The following is an 18,719-nucleotide window of genomic DNA, read 5'->3' on the forward strand; positions in this document are numbered from 1 at the left end:
CCCGTCCACCGGGACTTCTGTACCGTTCAACCCTTTAATACATGTCAATCAAGCTGAGCTTGTAAAGGCCATACAGTCTGATTAGTTAAGTGGAAACCCCTGTGGAGTGAACATGGATGTGTAGAGATGGGTTTTCAAACAATGCCATTTTTGACATGTCCAAAGTAGGAAAAGCAAAGGTAGAAATAAAGAGGATTATGGCTTAACTCAGTTTAACATTTTTATACGGACATAAGGCATGACAAAGTCAAGAAGTAGATGTAACTGTCAAGTGTTTCTTTGGGCTGTGAGGTGTCCACACTGAAGGACCAGACTTTTGATTTTACTCAAGGTATATTTTAATTCTGACCAGTTCATCATACCAGGCGGTATAGCAAAGGTAAAAAACCTTTATACACCAAAGAAATGAAAACAATAAATAGGTATTTTAACCAATGGTGGATAAAGTGTTTAACCTATAGTACATAAGTAGTTGCATATAAGTACTAGTAGTTGCATATCAGAAGTTGAAGTAATAATCGTGATAACATAAAGTAGAATTCAATCTACACAGCTCTATAAAGAAGAAGAATACACCAATATCGGGTTGCAAGTATTAACTAACAAACAGAGCATGTCTTAACTAACAAATGTACAGTAGTAAACCAGTTCCTTTTTCCTTTACCTATACAAAAAGGTACTTAGATTTGACACAGTGATAACCTTTTCACCCACAACAATACCCTAATCTATCAAACACCAAACATAACAACCAAATAAGAGTCCATGTAAGCTTACCGATCCCGTCACAACCGAAATCCCCATATCCTCACAGTGTCTGCTTCTGCCGTCTTAGTCCAATGCACACCAGTCAAATGACTGATGCGCGTATTTGTAAACGTTGGATTGCCTGATTCAATCCACCTGGTCGATCGGACGTGCGCAGTTACGTGCCGGGCCGTCGAACAGGACGCGCACAGGAGCCATCTGCGGAGCGGCGTGCAGAGTCAGAAACTCTAGAAATGATACCTGAAAGTATAGTCTTGGTTAGACTGAGGGGGGGGGGGAACTGCATCTCATTCACTGCAGAGTGATTGTCACTCAGGTTCAGAGGGACAGAAGCTAATCGTTACGTGCTCCAGATGACTCTGAGGTGAGAAAATCTATTTAGATCTTTAAGAAGACCGATATGTAGATTGAATTAGATTTTCAGTCACTGTTGTCTCAATACTTCAGGTCAGCCTACTTATTCTCTCCAAGAAATGCTCCAGTCCTTTCTTTGCATTAATTGGTCTCAGAATGTTGCGGGTGTTAACAACCACTGTTGATTATTGGGTAACAAAAAGCACTCAAGATATGTATGATATCATTTTTTTAAATGTCCTCCAAATAATGTTAAAAGTTAGTTTTTGTAATTTTTAGTATTCGCTGGTTTTATTAGTCAATTCGGCGATGACGTCACACTGGGGAGCGAAGTCTCAACCTGGCACTAGAACTACGGCGACTGACTGGGATGAGGAAGAGGAGGAAAAGCCAGCAGCCAAATGATTATGAACCTGCCAGATCTGAGAGGTGTAATGGGAAAATTACATTTAACCAATGAGTTTCATATTAATTATTCATAATAATCTCCAATGCCTCTTAGAGTAATAACTTCTGTATCTGTCATCTGTGGTGTTTCTCCTTGATGGGAGACAACTGGGTTTGTTATGACTCCACACCATTTCCTGAAGAATAGATGACGTGGAGCCTGAACAGAAGCAGTTACTAGAACGGTGTTTATTAGGGCTGAGCGAGTACAGCAATTATCTGTATCTGTATCTGTTTACCACATGAATTATCTGTATCCGGATCCTACGTACTTGGACGAGGCGGGGCCTAAACCGGAAGGGGTCAGATTAAACTGGAAGTGGTTGTGTTCTCTTGAAATGTGCGGGGCTTTAAACCGGTATGTTATTTAAGCATGCAATTGATATGGGTTGATCAAAAATTGTTATATTTATTGCTGATTAGAAAACTATTTTACATGACAGCATCAAGCTTCAGATTAATGATGTTGTCATGGTAAATGTAAATGTGCTGTATTTATAGCGCTTTTCCCAGTCTTAACAACTGCTCAAAGCGCTTTTACATCTACACGAAACATTCACCTTCACACACATTCATACACTGTGGCCAGGGCTGCCGTACAAGGTGCCACCTGCTCAATTCTCTGGTCATACCTCAAGTGATCAAAACAATTTGTCAAAATTGCAGCACAGATATAAAACCACTCTTTAAAATATGTTCAAAACAAAAACAAAATATGTTCAAAACAAAAGTACAATCATGATTTCTATGGTCCCCATAGAAATCTTAACCGATCAGAAAACTAACTGAACATTGAGGAGGTATACCCCCTGTTAGGGATCCGGGGCCTTAAAACAACACCCTACATAGTTTGTGGCTTCATGAACAATATTGTATTATCTCATAGCTACTGGAAGCCACCCGTCTCCACCAATGCATTTCTCAATGCCCAGATGTGTTACAAGATTTTGCAGTAAGTGTTGTATTGTGCAGCAGAAAGGCAACAGATGTGTTCTTTTTGACTAGATTTGTACCATAGAAGTGCTAACATTTTGCCAAGGTTCAATATCCAGCCACGCCATGTTTTGAAACCATTTGCAACATAAATATTACATATTTTCACCAGGTTTCTTCTCTTATTCAATGGTCTCAGAAAAAAAAGTAAAAAGTCTGAACACATTAAGGGGATGTAGCTCAGTGATAGAGCGCATGCTTTGCATGTATGAGGGCCTGGGTTCAAACCCTGGCATCTCCATCAAGTGTTACTGTCCAGGCTGCAAAAGCCCTGAAAGAGAAAAGCATTCAAAGGTAATTTCCTTGTGTTCATGGTAATTAATATAAAAATACCTCTTAATGATCAGATGTAATGCATGATTTGCAGTGAATAGTGAGTTGCCCAGTGATGGTGGTGTAGTTGTCAGCGTAGCTACCTTCCAAACAGTTGACCGGTGTTGGATTCCCAGCCATCACAGTTTGAGTGATGTTACTTTTAACTTTGATTTATACAATAGCAGTGCAAGCATTTTGCCATGGTTTGATTTCCAGCCACTACCAGGTTTTGAAGCCATGTACAACATTAACATGACATATTCCACCCAGGTTTCATCTCTTATTCAGTGATCTCACCAAAAAGTTAAAAAAATCTGAAAATCTTAAGGGGCTGCAGCTCAGTGATAGAGCACATTTTGAGTCTCAATGCCCAGATGTGTTACAAGATTTTCAGTGAACGTTGTGTTATCCTGCGATGGTGGTGTAGTGGTGAGCATAGCTGCCTTCCAAGCAGTTTACCTGGGTTTGATTCCCAGCCATTGCAGTAGTTTTCATTGTGTGGTTACTTGCTTTATTGTCAAGATTAGCCAAAAAGGTTACTCGCCCAACCGATTTGATGAAACATTAGATCTTTGTTATGGCACAAATATGGGAGCATATCAATCAATCAAGCTGCCTCCATGAGGATCCACAGACACAGGCAGTGCACTACGATTTGTGCTTTGCCCGTGTCTGGTAACTAATACTAACCAATTAAAAGTTTATCAACAGAGCAGAAAGCAGCAGAAAAGCAACAGGTGTGTTACTTTTTTTTTTTATTTACATCGTAGCAGTGCAAGCATTTTTCCCAGGTTTGATTTCCAGCCACTGCAGTTGCATTTACAGGTTTTGAAGCCATATACAACATTAACATTAGATGTTTTACCCAGGTTTCTTCTTCTATTTCGTAATATTTCAATTTCTTTGCGGTGAGTCATCCCAAAAGGATTAATAAAGATGGGTCTAAGTTTATTTCAGAAAAAAAGTTTAAAAAGACATATGCATTTGCAAGCACTTGCAAATGCATATGTCTTACAGTTTCTATTTTACTGTATTTATGTACTGTAGTAGTAGTATATTTTACTGTATTACACTGAGCACTGTAGTTTCTTTTTTTACAGATGAAATAATCTCAACATGCCATTAAGTTTACTCTTCAGCAAGTGGAGACATTTCACTTCAGACACTTGCAGCAACAGATGCTTTGTTAAACATCAACAGACTGGAAATATGTTTCCTGCTGGTACGAAGCATAGGAAGTAGCAGATGATGGTTTCGATCCATCGACCTCTGGGTTATGGGCCCAGCACGCTTCCGCTGCGCCACTCTGCTCTGCTAGTATCAGTCAGTGGCTGGAAAATCTGTTATTGACATTTTGAGGGGAGATTTGGAACCAGTGGCAACCAGGTTCCAACATCTTACGGCTTGTAAAGTTTAACATTTGGTAGATCTTGCAACTATCTTTTATGTGAGCTCCCTGATTACTCAAACATTGATTATTCACATGTAACACTTGTGATTGGCTGGTGTTTAAAAAAAAAGGCATTGTGAGTACAGGTATAAACATCAGTAAGGAGTCTACCAAGTTTCCTCTTATCATTTTAGTTTGGACACCCAGTGAGGCTTACCACGATGGTTTGGACTGGGTACCTAGGGTTTTTGCTGCTCTCGATCAGACGGCTGTACTCACTCTGGTTTCTCTTCGTAACACACAAATCTTTTGCCTTTTACTAAAGACTTCCTTGGAGGGGAACGCCCGGTTTTTTGGTGAGCTTTGCTGTTTGGTCGAGACTTTTGTACTAGCTTTTGCTTACCTTTCCTTTTACCCATCAGCTCTGTTTTATCCCACCCAGAAAGAGATTTAGACCTGGAACGGGCCATCTTTTATTTTCCTATTGAGGTCCAAGTGGGAACGAGTGCAAAGAAGAGTGATGTAGAAGCCATAGGAGAAAGGAGGGAAAGGAGTGTCGGACCTGTTATGTTTTTAGGAGAAGATTTACAGCTATACACATAACAGCAGCCACGACCCCATCCAGAAATCCTAAGACTGCAGCTACGGCACGGTTCTGGATGGGATCATACCTCAGAAGATTGAAGACCTTACCCTCTGATCTTGTGGTACCTGGGTCTTTTACCCTGCAATCAACCTATGCTTTTATCCAGGTGTTTTTAAAAACTTTTTCACGTTGAGAAATAAGAAGTGTATGTTTAACAAATCGTTGCTCTCTCATTTCAGTTGTGCAGGAGCGGGAACCAGTGAGTCCAGTGCGTGGGCGGGCTTTTGGTGAGCCTTCAACTGTTTACATAAAAGGAAGTCTAAGTTGCCCATACTTGACACTCTCCCTCCTCCTGATGCAACTTGAGACGTGTTGTTCATGTCCAGGAGTCGTGCACATTGCTCGACAGTATTCCCATTTAGGATCAGGATTTCTCCTCCCATGCTGAACACAGCCTGAGCCAAGGACCGCTTTCCCTTCATGAGTAGTCCAACGCGTTTGCTTGGACTTCCTCGAGGCCTAAGCTGGTAGAAAAATCTCCCCGTCGGGGAATCAAACCCGATGTTCAGCGTGACAGGCGGAGATATACTGTCCATTATACTAACGAGGAAAGCCCAACCTCTATTTTTGGCACATCAATCCACAGGTGCCGCTATTCCAGCATTCATGACACAATGAATACATGTAGATATATTTAGGTTTACTACATATTTGCTGTCACTCAATCCATGACAAAGCATCTGTGACTGAATCCAGTTTAAAATCTCTATGTGTCAAAAATGAATATGTCTAACAGCATTTTACAAATTTACAGTAAAATATGAATGGTGCATTTCCCCAAGAACATGCCAAAAAATCATTTTTTCATCAGTTTCCGTAGTGTAGTGGTTATCATGTTCGCCTCACATGTGAAAGGTCCCTGTTTGAACAGGGTGGAAAAAACAATTCTTTATTCATGTTGACTTCGCACATTTAAAACTCTGCTGAGTTGAACTCTAAATAACCTACACGGAAAAATATTCCCAACGTGAAATCGTGGCCAGGCCTACCGCAGTTTCCATAGTGCAGTAGTCATCACATTCAGGAATATCCTGTCTAAAATTGATCGAGAAAAACTAGTCCACGCGTTTGTTACTTCTAAGCTGGATTAATCCAGTTCTTTATTATCAGGCTGCTCGAAAAAGTCCATAAGACTCTTCAGCTGATCCAGAATGCTGCAGCACGTGTTCTGATAGGAACCAGGAAAAGAGATCACATCTCTTCTGGTTTAGCTTCTCTTCATTGGCTTCCTGTAAAATCCAGAATAGAATTTAAATCCTTCTTCTCACCTACAAAGCTCTTCATGTTCAAGCACCATCTTATCTTAAAGAGCTCATTGTACCTTATTACCCCACCAGAGCACTGCACTCCCAGAATGCAATGTTAGTTGTGGTTCCTAAAGTCTCCAAAAGTAGAATGAGAGCCAGTGTTCAGCTATCAAGCTCCTCACCTGTGGAACCAGGTTCCTGTTTGGGTTCAGGAGGCAGACACCATCTCCACATTTAAGAGTAGGCTTGAGACTTTCCTCTTTGATGAAGCTTATAGGTAGTTCTGGCTCAGTTTTCCTTGCCTCTTTCGCCTAGTGCTTGCTCTTGGTGGGAATTTTCGGGTTTCTGCAAATAACATCACAGAAGATGGTCTGGACCTGCTCTTTTATGAAAAGCGCAATGAGATAAGTGTTGTTGTGATTTGGCGCTATATAAATAAAATGAATTGAATTAAATTACCTGAACCTCAACTTCCTAGCCTCATAGTTGATGTTTTACATTCTTGGATCCGTCTTAGGTTCCTGCTGTCTGCCTACGTTCCTGGATCCTGAAGTAGGTGATCATATTGTCACTGAAAACATATCTTTGATAGCAGGATCATTTTCAATCCTTTTGTAAAACCGTTGTCTTTCTTTGAGTATATCCACTATAATACATTCTTAAAAATGCATATATTTTGCTATGGTTAGGCCTCTTATCCGAACTACTCTGGCAGATGTAGTAGTGTCGATGTAGCCTTGGGAAATAATTAGCAGCTGGTAGACAGATCTCCCCATCGGGAAATAAAACCCCAGTCTTCCGTGTGAGAGGCGGAGGCGTACCATGTGTTGGAACAAGTTGCACTGTTTGAAATAAGCTTTGAGATACAAGAACGTCTTCACTTGGGACAGCAATTGACTCCCAACCCGATGGGAGAAATCCTGAGCTTTGAGATTTGGAGGGGCTGACTTTGATTACGAATGCTTGACACTGGACTTCAATCTGCCCCAGTGGGTGCTGTAGATCACTGTTTGATGAAGCCCACAGAACAACATAATCTGGAAAGAGCAGAAGAGGAATTATAAGGTGCCCAGACTTGACACTCTCCCACCTTCTGCTGCGCCTTGTGAGGTGCTGTTCATGTCCAGTAGATATGCTTTTTCCATCGCTTGACGATATTCCCATTTAGGGTCAGGAGTTCTCCTCCCATGCTGAACACAGCCTGAGCCAAGGCACGCTTTCCCCCTCATGATTCACCCCAGTGGAAGCTGTAGATCAATGCCTGATAAAGCCAAATGAACCACATAGTCTGCAAAGAGCATAAATGGAATTCCAAGGTGGCTAGACTTGACACTCTCCCAACTCCTGCGGCACCTTGTGACGTTTTGTTCACGTCCAGGAGTTGTGCTCTTTCAATCGCTTGAAAATATTCCCATTTAGGATCAGGAGTTCTCCTTCCATGCTGAACACAGCTTGAGCCAAGGCCCACTTTCCCGAGTAGTCCCACGCGTTCGCCGGGACTTCCTCGAGGCCTTGCATTGGTTAGCTGGTAGAAAAATCTCCCCGTCGGGGAATCGAACCCCGATCTTCCGCGTGACAGGCGGAGATACTGTCCATTATACTAATGAGGAATGCCCAAGCTTAATATTTGGCACATCAAGAAATAAGTGGCGCTATTCCAACATTCAGACCACAGTCAATGCATGTAGAAATATTTAGGTTTACTACATATTTGCTATCATTCAAATCCATGACAAAGCATCTGTGACTAAATCTAGTTTAAAATCTCTATTTTGTAGCTTTTTGAACATTTGCAGTAAAATAAAAATTGTGCATTTTCCCACAAATATGCAAAATAAATGCTTTTCGTCAGTTTCCGTAGTGTAGTGGTTATCACGTTCGCCTAACACGCGAAAGGTCCCCTGTTCGAAACAGGGCGGAAACACATTTCTTTGTTTGTATTGACTTTGCAAAATCAAACTCTGCGAAGTTAAACTCTCCATGACGTTCACGGAAAAATCTCCCTGACGTGAAATCGTGGCCAGGCCTGCCGAAGTTTCCCCAGTGCAGTAGTCATCACATTCAGAGATTCAGGAGTATCCTGTCGAAAATTGATGCAGAAAAACTAGTCCACGCATTTGTTACTTCTAAGCTGGATTACTCCAGTTCTTTATTATCAGGTTGCTTAAAAGAGTCCATAAAGATTCTTCAGCTGATCCAGAATGCTGCAGCACGTGTTCTGATAGGAACCAGGAAAAGAGATCACATCTCTCCTGGTTTGGCTTCTCTGCATTGGCTTCCTGTAAAATCCAGAATAGAATTTAAAATCCTTCTTCTCACCTACAAAGCTCTTCATGTTCAAGCACCATCTTATCTCAAAGAGCTCATTGTACCTTATTACCCCACCAGAGCACTGCGCTCCCAGAATGCAGGGTTCCTTGTGGTTCCTAAAGTCTCCAAAAGTAGAATGGGAGCCAGAGTGTTCAGCTATCAAGCTCCTCACCAGGTTCCCGTTTGGGTTCAGGAGGCAGACACCATCTCCACATTTAAGAGTAGGCTTGAGACTTTCCTCTTTGATGAAGCTTATAGGTAGTTCTGGCTCAGTTTTTCCTTGCCTCTTTCGCCTAGTGCTTGCTCTTGGTGGGAATTTTCCGGTTTCTGTAAATAACATCACAGAAGATGGTCTGGACCTGCTCTTTTATGAAAAGCGCAATGAGATAAGTGTTGTTGTGATTTGGCGCTATATAAATAAAATTGAATTGAATTAAATTACCTGAACCTCAACTTGCTAGCCTCATAGTTGATGTTTTACATTCTTGGATCCGTCTTAGGTTCCTGCTGTCTGCCTACGTTCCTGGATCCTGAAGTAGGTGATCATATCGTCACTAAAAACATATCTTTGATAGCAGGATCATTCTCAATCCTTTTGTAAAACCTTTGTCTTTCTTGGAGTATATCCACTATAATACATTCTTAAAAAATGTCATATCTTTTGCTATGGTTGGGCCTCGTATCCAAACTACTCTGACAGATGATACTAGTGTCGATTTAGCCTTGGGAAATAATTAGCAGCTGGTAGACAGATCTCCCCATCGGGAAATAAAACCCCAGTCTTCCGTGTGAGAGGCGGAGGCGACCATCCAAAGTTTCAGTAGTATTGTGGTTTTTGTGTTGGAACAAGTTGCACTGTTTGAAATAAGCTTTTGAGATACAAGAACGTCTTCACTTGGGACAGCAATTGACTCCCAACCCGATGGGAGAAATCCTGAGCTTTGAGATTTGGAGGGGCTGACTTTGATTACGAATGCTTGACACTGGACTTCAATCTGCCCCAGTGGGTGCTGTAGATCACTGTTTGATGAAGCCCACAGAACAACATAATCTGGAAAGAGCAGAAGAGGAATTATAAGGTGCCCAGACTTGACACTCTCCCAAGTTGATGTGTATATGCATTTATTAAAAAGAAGTTGATGTCATAATGAATTGTGATGATGACATAATGAATAGTGATGATGACATAATGAATGGTGATGATATCGTAAAAAGAAAGTTGATGTGTATATACATTTATTAAAAAGAAAGATGATGTCATAATGAATGGTGATGATAAATCTAAAAGAATGTTGATGTGTTTATGCATTAATCTAAAAGAAAGTTGATGTGTATATTAGGGGTGATCCGAGTATCCGGCTGAAACGAGTATCCGGTACGGATAAAGCACTTTTGCCGAGTACAAGTATTATCCGAGTAATATGAGTCAATATCCGTGCTCGGATTAAATAAAACTCCTCAACTGGCCGCGCAGCGTTCTGTGATAGTCACAGCGCCCCCCCGCCTACAAACCCGCTCAGCTCTCTCACACACACAGAACATGGAGAAATGCGCTCCCTCGGCCTCTCTCTCTCTCTCTCTCTCTCTCTCTCTGGTCTGCGGATCTGTTCCGTTAACGTTTAGGGTTTCTTCAGCTTCAGGTTTGTTTTTAACTTCGGTTTGTAGTCCTTACATAGTAACCAGTAGATTTCTGGTGAACGTGGGGTTTGTAGTCCTTACATAGTAACCAGTAGATTTCTGGTGAACGTGGGGTTTGTAGTCCTTACATAGTAACCAGTAGATTTCTGGTGAACGTGGGGTATGTAGTCCTTACATAGTAACCAGTAGATTTCTGGTGAACGTGGGGTTTGTAGTCCTTACATAGTAACCAGTAGATTTCTGGTGAACGTGGGGTTTGTAGTCCTTACACAGTAACTAGTTTTCTGGTGAACGTGGGGTTTGTAGTCCTTACATAGTAACCAGTAGATTTCTGGTGAACGTGGGGTTTGTAGTCCTTACATAGTAACCAGTAGATTTCTGGTGAACGTGGGGTTTGTAGTCCTTACATAGTAACCAGTAGATTCTGGTGAACGTGGGGTTTGTAGTCCTTACATAGTAACCAGTAGATTTCTGGTGAACATGGGGTTTGTAGTCCTTACATAGTAACAGTAGATTTCTGGTGAACGTGGGTATGTAGTCCTTACATAGTAACCAGTAGATTTCTGGTGAACGTGGGTTTTGTAGTCCTTACATAGTAACCAGTAGATTTCTGGTGAACGTGGGGTTTGTAGTCCTTACATGGTAACTAGTTTTCTGGTTACGTGGGGTTTGTAGTCCTTACATAGTAACCAGTAGATTTCTGGTGAACGTGGGTTTGTAGTCCTTACATAGTAACCAGTAGATTTCTGGTGAACGTGGGGTTTGTAGTCCTTACATAGTAACCAGTAGATTTCTGGTGAACGTGGGGTTTGTAGTCCTTACATAGTAACCAGTAGATTTCTGGTGAACGTGGGTTTCAGACATGCTGCTTGTTTCAAATGCAACTCCAGTTGCGTCTCTGCCATCGGAGATTTTTTTTTTTTTAACTGCCAGCTGCCCCCCCCCCCCCTCTCTCTCTGTGTCTCTCTCTTACTCACACACACACACACACACACACACTAACACATACCTGGTGTCGAAATAAAAAAAATAAAAAAGAACCAAAAACAAAAAAAGTCACAATGATCATAAAAAAATTAAAAGTTAAAAAAAGAAAGTTATATTGAGTATGAAAACTCTTTTTGATTACATTTTACTTCATAATTGCAACCGCATGTGTTGTATTAATTGTTGCAAAACGTTCTGTATATAGTTCTGTCTGTTACCATGACAACACCATCGATCTGAAGCTCGATGCTGTCATGTAAATAGTTTTCAAATCAGCAATAAATATAAGAATTTCTGATCAACCCATATCAATTGCATGCTTAAAATAACATACCCGTTAATAAATGCATATACACATCAACTTTCTTTTTATTATATCATCACCATTCAATATTCATTATGTCATCAACACTATTCATTATGTCAGCAACTTTCTTTAATATTAATGCATATACACATCAACGTTCTTTGATATTAATGCATATACACATCAACTTTCTTTTTGATTAATTCATATACACATCAACTTTCTTTTATATTAATGCATATACTGATTAACTTAATTTTGATTTATCATCACCATTCATTATGTCATCATCACTTTTCATTATGTCATCAACTTTCTTTTTAATAAATGCATATACAGATCAAATTTATTTTTAATGAATGCATATGCACATCAATTTTCTTTTATATTAATGCATATACACATCAAATTTCTTTTTTATTAATGCATATACTCATTAACTTAATTTTTTATTAATGCATAAACATATTAACTTTCTTTTAGATTAACGCATATACGCATCAAGTTTTTTTTAGATTTCTGCATATACACATCAACTTTCTTTTAGATGTATGCATATACACATCAACTTTCTCATTGATTAATGCATATACACATTCATTATGTCATCATCACTATTCAATATGACATCAACTTTTTTTTATAGATTAATGCATGTACACGTTAACTTTCTTTTTATCACCATTCATTATGTCATCATCACTATTCATTATGTCATCAACTTTCTTTCATATTAATGCATATACACCTCAACATTCTTTGATATTAATGCATATACACATCAACATTCTTTGATATTAATGCATATACACATCAACATTGTTTGATATTAATGCATGTACAAATCAACTTTCTATTCATTGCATCATCACCATTAATTATGATATCATCACTATTCATCCCTTCTCTCCAAAGCCAGGAGCATATCTGGCCATGTTCATCGCTCAAGCAAAGCCAGCAACAGATTACATGAGCTCCAGACACAGTAGAACCTCCCCCAGCACACGCTCATAACAGATGAAAAAACAAGGTGGAACAATACGTTCTACATGCTCCAGCGGCTGGCGGAGGGCTTGGCGTTCTAACATGGGTAAAGATTCTACAATCATCTATCCAAATGAGTGGGGGTTAGCATCAGACATGCTCACTGTTCTTAGTCCTTTTGAGGAGGTCACACGGGCGCCCTCAAAACCCAGCGCCTCCATCTCTGAGGTCATCCCCCTCCTGGATGGCCTTGCTCCATCATCAGGTCACTGCATGCTGGTGAGGAATCTGAGGATGAATCAGATCAGTTCCTGGCTGGTGATGATGATCAGGATGCCACAGTGGGGCTGGGCCAAGATGTTGCGGCTGAGTCCAGGGAAAGGTTAGGCACAGCAGCAGGGAAACTGGCAGCCAATCTGAGCAAAGAACTAGGATGGCATTTTGAACCAATTTTTGCAAACTCCACATTTCTGCTTGCAGCTCTCCTTGACCCCAGATATAAGGCCAGCTGTTTTCTGAGTGGGTTTTTAGCACAGCTGGAAATGTGTTCAGTCCACAGCGTGCAAACTTAGATCCTAGCCATGTGGAACAACTGGTCTTCATTACAGTCATCATCACTATTCATTATGACATCAACTTTTTTTTATAGATTATTGCATATACACATCAACTTTCTTTTTATTATATCATCACCATTCATTATGTCATCATCACAATTCATTATGACATCAACTTTCTTTTAGATTAATGCATATACACATCAACTTTCTTTTTGATTTATTCATATACACATCAACTTTCTTTTTGATTAATGCGAAATAACAATTCAAAATGAAATCAAATTCACAATAAAGATAAAGTAACATGCGTAACAGATGAATGAGTTTCTCCGGTCACCATGGTATCCGAAAACATTTTCCAACACATCAACTTTCTTTTTCATTAATGCATACACACATCAAATTTCTTTTTGATTAATGCATAAACACATTCATTATGTCATCATCACTATTCAGTATGACATCAACTTTTTTTATAGATTAATGCATATACACATCAACATTTATTGATATTAATGCATATGCAAATCAACTTCCTATTTAGTGTATCATCCCTATTAATTATGTTATCATCACAATTCATTATGACATCAACTTTCATTGATATTAATGCATATACACATCAACTTTCTTTGATATTACTGCATATACACATCAACATTCATTGATGGACAACCTTGTCTTTGGGAACATTGCAGCAATCAGCCTAACATCTATTTCTCGGACTCTAGCTAAACACAGAGTCCGAATGAAACAACTACACAAAGTTCCTTTTGAAAGGAACACTGAACGCATCAAAGAACTCCGTCACCAATACGTCCAGGTAAGGTTATGCAATACAGTCATTACTGTAAACTACTCTATAAACCTGGAGTACATTAGGACATACAGTAGATATACAGTACAGCACAGCAGTCACATACACTGTGTCTAATTACTTTCAGAGAGTCATTGAGATGGAGGCCAATCAAGTCCCACATGAAATTATCTATGTTGACGAGGCTGGCTTCAACTTGGCGAAAAGGCGTCGCCGTGGGAGAAACCTAATTGGAAAAAGGGCCCCAGTTACCGTGCCGGGCCGGAGAGGAGCCAACATCAAATCAGCAAATCAAGTCTTTACTGCAGCAATTCTGTCTCTTTCTTTTTTTTTCATAAACTGTAGATTCTATAAAGCTACTCTGAGATGGTCATTCATTTTTTGTATTAAAGTTTTTCAACAAAAGAAATAAAATGCATGTGCAAAACACAATCCATGATCAATACAATGTACTGTCTATTGTAAAAGGGCATACCTGACACATCTAAAATAATGTAGTTTCTGTAATGTCAGCTGATGAGTGTTTATTTGTCATTGTGTTATGATTGCCTAAATGTTCCTGTTGGAGGAGAACATGTGTTAGTGTTTGGAATAATTATTTGATTTGGAATATGTTTGCATTGTTTTGTCAGACATAGCGTGTTGTGTTAGTGTATTATTGTATTTTGAAAATTAGTTTTGGAGTTTAGTTTGCTGCACTGTAACTTTTATTCTTGTGTTTTATGTGTCCTAATGTTTCTATTTTGTTTTAGACTGTCCATTCATATGTTTTATCTTTAAATTTCTTATGCTGCACTGTAACTTTTATTCTTATGTTTATGTGTCTTTTTTGTTTTTAACTGTCTATTCATGTGTTTTATACGCTTATAATTTTTAACTGTTTTTACTTGTGTAAAGCACTTTGAATTGCCCTGTTGCTGAAATGTGCTCTACAAATAAAGCTGCCTTGCCTTGCTTTGCCTACAATGTGGGATTTAGAGCATGAAATTAAATGTTTTGCCAATTGTGTGTTTTGGGTGTGTTGGTGTGTTAAGAGTTTAGGAAACTTGTTAAATGTATTGAAAAATCTGTCATAGACCACAACCCCTCTACATACCGTTAAGTGAGATTAATAATCCTGTCCATAGACAAAGGAAAACATTGATATGAGTTTCACAACGTGTATTGAAACAAAACAACGTACTTCTTCATACAAACATATTCAACCCGACCATTAACACTCCCACACATTTAAACCCCCCCAAAAGACTTGACTTCTTCGAAAGAACTGCAGCTTAACATTCTAGAATTTAAAGCTAACATTCTAGAACTTCAACCTAACATTCTAGAACATTCTAGAACTGTAACATTTCAGAACGTTTAAGTAAAATGTTTGGACCGCAACTCAAAGCTTGAGAAGTGCCTGGCTAGCTCAGTCGGTAGAGCATGAGACTCTTAATCTCAGGGTCGTGGGTTCGAGCCCCACGTTGGGCGGTGAAGTTTTAGAGAATGGGAATCCCTCAGTTCTGGACAGTATCAGATGGCTGTATTGGGGTGGATCGGCTGTCAATAGCAAGATTAGCAGTTCCATCCCAGTGTAAAAATCCTTGTAATTTACCAGACTAAAATGTGCCTGCATTCTACGATCATGGCCTGTGCTGACCTACTGTTCCTCAGATCAAACTAAAGTCTGGTGACAATGCATGTTCAAATTCTAAAACTTCAACCTCTTGTTCTAGAACTGCAGCTTAAAAGAAAGTTGATGTGTATATGCATTAATCTAAAAGAAGGTTGATGTGTATATGCATTAATCCAAAAGAAAGTTGATGTGTATATGCATTAATGTAAAAGAAAGTTGACGTGAATATGCATTAATCTAAAAGAAGGTTGATGTGTATATGCATTAATCCAAAAGAAAGTTGATGTGTGTGTATGTGTGTGCGTGCATGCATGTGTGTGCGAACATTGGCAAAATGACAATATAAACTGTGTGTGCGTGTGTGTGTGCGTCAGTGTTTCACTCCTCGTCCTTGTTTTCACAAAGGGGATTTGGAGTGATAAAAACAGGTTTAAACTAACAGTCCCTGTTTAAGGCTGTTGGGTGCTAACTCTAGCAGGAGGATAACACGGGGTAGATACCACCGATTGGTTTCATTTCTCTCTCCACTGACAGACCTCCTAATGTACAAACTACAGAGCTACGTGTTGAAATTGACTGGAATTCTCCTTTAAGGAAAAGTCCATCTGCTTTAAAAAGATGTCTGCGGTCCCAGAAAATGCTAAAATTGTAATGATGTGTTTATGCATTAATTTAAAAGAAAGTTGATGTGTACATGCATTTAATAAAAAGAAAGTTGATGTGTTTATGCATAAATCAAAAAGAAAGTTGATGTGTATATGCATTAATAAAAGAAAGTTGATGTGTATATGCATTAATAAAAGAAAGTTGATGTGTATATGCATTAATCTAAAACAAAGTTGATGAGTATATGCATTAAAATCAAAGAAAGTTGTTGGGTATATGCAATAATATCAATGTTTATTTGTTTATTTGTTTATTTCAAAGGATCCCCATTAGCTGACGCCAAGACGACAGCTAGTCTTCCTGGGGTCCAAACAATACATCCAAAAGACAATAAACACAACAAAAATTACTCACAAATATATCATATATAAATTCACAAACAAAACTGACAATGCAAAAAATACTAACAAACTAAATATAATAAAGAATAATATAGCACATGATACAAGTTGATGTGTGTATGCTTTAATATCAATGGAAGTTGATGTGTATGTGCATTAATCTAAAAGAAAGTTGATTTGTATATGCATTTATTCAAAAGAAAGTTGATGTCATAATGAATAGTGATGATGTCATAATGAATAGTGATGATAAATCAAAAAGAAAGTTGATGTGTATATTAGGGGTGATCCGAGTATCCGGCTGAAACGAGTATCCGGTACTGATTTTTTTGAAAAGGGGGAATTAGCTCAAATGGTAGAGCGCTTGCTTTGCATGCGAGAGGTAGTGGGATTAATGCCCGCATTCTCCAGAGGACTTTAGATTCTTCTTGTTTTACAACAAGAACTTTAAATTTGGACTTGTTACGACATACTACACTACGACTTTTTAGGAATATTTCGAAATATTTTTAAGTAGGGGTGATCCGAGTATCCGGCTGAAACGAGTATCCGGTACGGATAAAACACGTTTGCCGAGTACAAGTATTATCCGAGTAATATGAGTCAATATCCGTGCTCGGATTGAATAAAACTCCTCAACTGGCCGCGCAGCGTTCTGTGATAATCACAGCGCCCCCCCCCCCCCCGCCTACAAACCCGCTCGGATCAATCACACACACACAGAACATGGAGAAATGCGCTCTCTCTCGCTCTCTCTCTCGCTCTCTCATGCTCCGTCAGTCAATTCGGTCTGCGGATCTGTTCCGTTAACGTTTAGGGTTTCTTCAGCTTCAGGTTTGTTTTTAACTTCGGTTTGTAGTCCTTACATAGTAACCAGTAGATTTCTGGTGAACGTGGGGTTTGTAGTCCTTACATAGTAACCAGTAGATTTCTGGTGAACGTGGGGTTTGTAGTCCTTACATAGTAACCAGTAGATTTCTGGTGAACGTGGGGTTTGTAGTCCTTACATAGTAACCAGTAGATTTCTGGTGAACGTGGGGTTTGTAGTCCTTACATAGTAACCAGTAGATTTCTGGTGAACGTGGGGTTTGTAGTCCTTACATAGTAACCAGTAGATTTCTGGTGAACGTGGGGTTTGTAGTCCTTACATAGTAACCAGTAGATTTCTGGTGAACGTGGGTTTGAGACATGCTGCTTGGTTTAAATGCAACTCCAGTTGCGTCTCTGCCATCGGAGATTTTTTTTTTTAACTGTCAGTTTAACATATCAGTTGCATGCTTAAAATAACATGCTGGTTAAAGCCCCGCCCATTTCAAGACCACCCGACCCACTTCCGGGTTAAATCTGACCACTTCCGGGTTAGGCCCCGCCCAGTCCGAGTACGGATCCGGATACAGATAATTCATGTGGTAAACAGATACAGATACAGATAATGCTGTACTCGCTCATCCCTACACCTAACCATGTTTCCTGTATCATAGCTACATGTATGACCTTTGCAGCAAAAGAACATGTGAAAATCAGTTTGGTATTCAGTGAGGTTGATTGGTTGTTTAGAGGCTAAAAACAGGTTTAAACTAACGGTCCCTGTTTAAGGCTGTTGGGTGCTAACTCTAGCAGGAGGATACCACGGGGTAGACACCACCGATTGGTTTCATTTCTCTCTCCACTGACAGACCTCCTAATGTACAAACTACAGAGCTACGTGTTGAAATTGACTGGAATTCTCCTTTAAGGAAAAGTCCATCTGCTTTAAAAAGATGTCTTAATGCACCTCTCCATATTTCCTGACATTTGCCGTTACAATCAGATATGTCACTGTAAAAAATAGAATGTTGGCACATGTAGGGAGCTGCGTTTGGAACCGGAGGGTCGCCAGTTCAAGTCCCCATGCGGACCAAATTACAGAGTGTCGTTGGATGCTACGTCACATCCTGGGAGCTGCCAGATACCCCCCCAACCGCTCAAGGCGCTGGTCCAGCTGGTAGCCCACTCACTCTGACATCTCTCCATTAGTGTTTGAATAGATCTTGAGCGTGTGTGTGTATTTCAGGCCTGTGTGTGATTACTAACAAAGTGTACACAGAGTGTAAATTGTAATTTCCCCTCTGGGGATTAATAAATATTATAGATTAAATTATATTGATCAAAAAGAACATATAGGCATTTAATGTATAGGCATATATGTGTATATGCCTTAAAAAGAACAGATATGCATTAATCAAAAGAAAAGTTGATGTGTACATGCATTAATCAGCAGACCTCGTGGCGCAACGGTAGCGCGTCTGACTCCAGATCAGAAGGTTGCGTGTTCAAATCACGTCGGGGTCA

The 18,719-nt window shown here is 39.6% G+C and overlaps 4 non-coding genes and 1 pseudogene across 4 annotated transcripts; 4 read left to right on the top strand and 1 right to left on the bottom strand.

Moving 5' to 3' along the window:
* Positions 1–4,542: 4,542 nt before the first annotated feature.
* Positions 4,543–4,664, top strand: LOC116681067 (uncharacterized; annotated as a pseudogene).
* Positions 4,665–7,698: 3,034 nt separating this feature from the next.
* On the bottom strand, positions 7,699–7,770 carry trnad-guc (transfer RNA aspartic acid (anticodon GUC)). Its single transcript has one exon. It is a non-coding gene; the product is annotated as a tRNA-Asp (tRNA).
* A 241-nt stretch (positions 7,771–8,011) lies between these two features.
* Positions 8,012–8,084, top strand: trnav-aac (transfer RNA valine (anticodon AAC)). Its single transcript has one exon. It is a non-coding gene; the product is annotated as a tRNA-Val (tRNA).
* A 7,079-nt stretch (positions 8,085–15,163) lies between these two features.
* Positions 15,164–15,236, top strand: trnak-cuu (transfer RNA lysine (anticodon CUU)). Its single transcript has one exon. It is a non-coding gene; the product is annotated as a tRNA-Lys (tRNA).
* Positions 15,237–18,647: 3,411 nt separating this feature from the next.
* Positions 18,648–18,719, top strand: trnaw-cca (transfer RNA tryptophan (anticodon CCA)). The gene has a single exon. It is a non-coding gene; the product is annotated as a tRNA-Trp (tRNA).

Source organism: Etheostoma spectabile, unplaced genomic scaffold (genome assembly GCF_008692095.1).
Source record: "Etheostoma spectabile isolate EspeVRDwgs_2016 unplaced genomic scaffold, UIUC_Espe_1.0 scaffold00018539, whole genome shotgun sequence".
Classification (NCBI taxonomy): Eukaryota; Metazoa; Chordata; class Actinopteri; order Perciformes; family Percidae; genus Etheostoma; species Etheostoma spectabile.